The sequence below is a fragment of the Tachyglossus aculeatus genome, chromosome 2, assembly GCF_015852505.1.
Source record: "Tachyglossus aculeatus isolate mTacAcu1 chromosome 2, mTacAcu1.pri, whole genome shotgun sequence".
Classification (NCBI taxonomy): Eukaryota; Metazoa; Chordata; class Mammalia; order Monotremata; family Tachyglossidae; genus Tachyglossus; species Tachyglossus aculeatus.
In genome coordinates, this window is record NC_052067.1 from 102839264 (window position 1) to 102843957 (window position 4694).

The window sequence follows — 4694 nt, forward strand, 5'->3', positions numbered from 1 at the left end:
TTTCCACTGAGCCATGCTGGGTATGGAGGTTAAGTGGGGCATGATGAGTAGAGAAAATTGGATGGGGTCCAAAGATCAGAGGTCTCTGTGGTAGAATAATACAGATATATGGGGAGGAGGTCTGTGAGAGAGGAGGCAAGTGAGGAGCTTGTGGTCAGATAGTGGGATTTCAGAGTTGGTGAAGATAGAAATTGTGCAGTGGTTAGAGATGATGAGATCTAATGTGTGTCCAAATTGGTGAGTGGGCAAGGTGGAGTAGAGCAGGAAGTCAGCAGAGTTGAGGAGTGATAGGAGACAGGCAGCAGAAGGGTCATCAGGAACATCTGTGTGGATACTGAAATCTCCAAGGATGAATGTAGGCATGGAGAGAGAGAGAAGGAATGTGAGCAAAGGATCAACATGATTAAAGAAGTTGGAGGTGGGACCTGGGGATTGGTAAATGATGGCTACTAGAATCCAGAGTGGCTGGTAGAGGCAGATGATATGGGCTTCTAAGGAAAGGAAAGAAAGGGAGTGGGAAGTAGGAATGGTGCAAAAGTGAAACTGCGGCACAAGAAGGAAGTTAACACCTCCTCCTCTCCCAGTGAGTCTGGGAGAAGATGAGGTCCCCCCTGGGGAGAGCAGCAGGGGAGACTGTGTCATCTGGGGAGAACCGGGCTTTAGTGATGGTGAGGAAGAGGAGTAACTGAGACAGGAACAGGTCAAGGATGAAGGGAAGCTTCCCCAAGATGGAGCGGGGGTTCCATGGGCCAACCTTGGCTGTGGAGAGGGTCGCGGGGGAGGGGACAGCTCGAAGGCTGGGGAGGATTTGGATGGGAGTGACTTGACGGGGGCTGGAATGAGGGGAGGAGGAGAGGAGAAGGTGCAAGGGGAGATGGGGAGTTGGGTGGTAGAGCGGTGGGGGGAATAAGGTGGGAGGAGACGACTGGGATGGGTTGACAAGAGGTGGGGGGAGTGAAGTATCATGGTGGGGTTTGTGAGGTAAAGGACAGCAATAACAACTTAATCTGGTGATACCCAGAGGAGAGGACTGAATTGTACTTGGGCCATTCAACGTGAAAAGGCCAGTGACCAGGGAAGCCCTGGGGTGATAGTCAAATTGTCCTTGGGGCGTGGAGAGTGAAGAGTCTAGTGTTCAGAGGAATCCTGAGGAGATGGTAGAATTATCCTAGGGGGCTTGGGAGTGAAGAGGCCAGAGAATAGGAGTAAATAGTCTGGGTTAGGCAGACATATAAGTCTTAAAGCTTTACTAAAGTAAAAACTCCTGCTGCCCCCCTTCCCCAGTCTTGGAACTTTTAAGGCTCCTTCAGAGCAGCAGTCATGTTTTTTTAAACTAGTGTTAAATATTTCCTTCATGCCAGAGCAGTTCTCTGCTTACAGCAGGCCCTCAATAAAGGTCGTTGTTAGTGAGGGTGAAGATTTTTTTTCCCCTCTCACTTCTTTTTGGCGTCCCGTCACCATCTACATTCGAGTTTCGTTTTTTCTTTTTCGAGAGGAGCCAGTATAAATATCTTTTGTCCCTTATTGCAGCTGTGTGCAGACATAGCAATAACAATAATAGGTGTATTGATTTTCTTATGAGGTGCATTCATTAGCCTTACTTTCTTTGGTCTAAGGCAGCCTAAGAATTCCCTGTAGCCTCCTATATGCTCTATGAACTCAGCATGCCTTTCCAAAGCTTCCAGCACCATATTATTTTCTTAAAAGTGATGTCAAAGCCACGTCTTGGAAATATTGTTTAAAATAGTATGGCATAGACAGAAATAGAAAGGCCTGTGCCTACCTGTGGCAGTTGGGATTTTTAAAAAAACCCTTGCCTTAAGAAACAGAAGTGGAAACACCTTACCAATGGGTTCAAGTTTTTTCCCAGTTTTTCCCATCTTGCATTTGAGCTGTCATCACCACCTACACTCCAACCTGCACCCTCGTTGCTCCCAAATTTACCTTCTAACTATACCCTGCTCCTGACACTGATGACTTGCTCTCTTGTCCCCTTGCCTGGAACCCTCCCTTCTAACCCACCAGATCATCACTCTCTCCACCTATAGAGCCCACCTAGAAAACCACTGGCCCCCAGGAAGCCTTCCCTGATAAACTCCCACCAGCCCCATTGCAACATGCAAGGGCAGTGTGGATGTACTTCATTCTCAGCACTTAAGTGAATTCTGGTCACTCTTAGCAATCGTGAATCTATACCATGACCCAACATTTAGGTGCATAGCAATACTTAAATCAATGTCATCATTTATGTGTACCGTACTCTGTTGTTACATTAAAAACTAATTCAGGGCAGGGACTACATCTTTTAATTCTATGGTGCCCTTCAAAGCTCTTGGTAAAATAATAATAAGAAAAATGGTATTTATTTTTTAAGCACTTACTATGTTCCAAGCGCTGAACTGAACACTGGGGTAAATGCAAGACAATCAGGTCTGTGCTACATGGGGCTTACAGTCTAAGGGGGAAGGGAGATCAGATTTATACTTCCCCATTTTACAGTTGAGGTAACTGAGGCACAGAGAAATGAAGTGATTTGCCCAAGGTCACACAGCAGACAAGGGCAGAGATGGGATTGGAGCCCAGATCCCCTAACTCCCGGGCCTGTGCCAGAAGAATAGGTAGTGCATAGGTGGACAACATCAGATACCAAGTTTCCTTAATGCAGAATTTCAGTAGGAATGTAACCCCTGGTTTATAAGAGGCCTGACTCTACGTTCGTATGCATGTATTCATTGTTTGTTGAGATATATTAGAATAAGGTGGTCTTATGGCCTGACGGGAAAAATCTACTGCTTGCCATTGCTTGAGGGTGAATCCTATGGGCAAAGGGAAATTCAGTGGTATGTCGTGGCCACAAAATATTGAATTTAGCTGTATAGGTCCTTAACATGTCAGTGTCCTTTGGCCTTTATGCCAAGAACCTCAGCAACTCACCAGGACTGTCTTTTTCCCCTAGCAATTGCCCTTGGTGCCTGGAGAAAAAACTAGTAGCATGGCTTAGTGGATAGAGCCCAAGCATAGGAGTCAGTGATTTGTGGCCTTGGGCAAATCACTTCATTTCTCTGTGCCTCAGGCACCTCATCTATAAAATGGGTATTTAAAGACTCTGAGCCCCATGTGGGACAAGCACTGTGTCCAACCCAATTTGCTTGTAAGCACCCCAATGCTTAGTGGCGTGCCTGGCTCCTAATAAGCTCTTAACAAATACCATTATTATTATTATTACTCAAATTGGTGACCAATTCTACTCTGGGAATATTTTTGTCCTGCTCCTTGCAAACAAAATTGCAGGTCTGTTGTACTTTTCAACATGCTGAAGAGCTCAGTAAAAACTTATCAATCAATCAGTTCTATTCATTAAGCAGTGTGGGAAGCAGCGAGGCCTATTTGACGGAGCACAAGCCTGGGAATCAGAGGATCTGGGTCCTAAATCCAGCTCTGCCACGTAGCCTGCTTTGCGACCTTGGGCAAGTCACTTCCCTTCTCTGTGCCTCAGTTCCCACATCTGCAAAATGGGGATTCAATACCCTTTCTCTTTCCTACTTAGACTGTGAGCCCCATATGGGACCCGATTATGTATCTACCCCAATGCTTAGTATATGGCTTAGCACATAGTAAGCATTTATCAAATAATAAAAATTTATTATTATTATTAATAATAATAATAATAATAATGGCATTTGTTAATCACTTACTATGTGCAAAGCACTGTTCTAAGCACTGGGAGATACAAGGTGATCAGGTTGTCCCATGTGGGGCTCCCAGTCAATCTCCATTTTACAGACGAGGTAACTGAAGCTCAGAGAATTTAAGTGACTTGCCCAAGGTCACACAGCAGACGTGTGGCAGAAATGGGATCCGAACCCATGACCTCTGACTCCAAAGCCCGTGCTCTTTCCACTGAGCCACGCTGCTTCTCAGTACAGCACTTACTGAGCACTTACTGTGTGCAGAATGTATTGCACTTTCCCAAGTGCTTAATTAAAGCACTGGGCATGCATGAGCCACACTGCTTCTCAGTACAGCACTTACTGAGCACTTACTGTGTGCAGAATGTATTGCACTTTCCCAAGTGCTTAATTAAAGCACTGGGCATGCAATAAGCACTCAAATACCATTGATGGATTGATTATTGATTGAAATAAATAGCATTGATTGATTGATTGACATATCTTCTCAGGGTTGCCACTGGAAAGTTTCCAGTACTCTACCAGTCTCGAATACAGGAGGGAGAGTCAAGCAGAGGCCTAACCATTTCATTCCTAGCCTGGGCAGTGGCTAGCGAGTGGAAGGCAATCTGCTACAAGTCAAAACTCACCGGTGCTGGGCAGCAGCGGCATGGGAGAGAGTCAAGGGAGGAGACACAAGTTTACTGTGCAGAAGGAGACAATGGTAAACCACTTCTGTATTTTTACCAAGAAAACTCTATGGATACACTACCAGAACGATTGCAGTTGGAGGTGGGGCATCCTGGGAGAGATGTATCCATGGTGTCGCTATGGGTTGGAGATGACTCAACAGCATAATAATAATAATAAAGGCATTTATTAAGTGCTTACTATGTGCAAAACACTGTTCTAAGCGCTGGGTAGGTTACAAGGTGATTAGGTTGTCCCACAGGGGGCTCACAGTCTTAATCCCCATTTTACAGATGAGGTAACTGAGTCACAGAGAACAAGGTTGACATCTGAGGT

At 45.4% G+C, this 4694-nt stretch overlaps 1 non-coding gene across 1 annotated transcript; it reads left to right on the top strand.

Moving 5' to 3' along the window:
* Nucleotides 1-4170: 4170 nt before the first annotated feature.
* LOC119924914 lies at nucleotides 4171-4308 on the top strand. Its single transcript, XR_005449592.1, has one exon. It is a non-coding gene; the product is annotated as a small nucleolar RNA SNORA7 (small nucleolar RNA).
* Nucleotides 4309-4694: the final 386 nt, after the last annotated feature.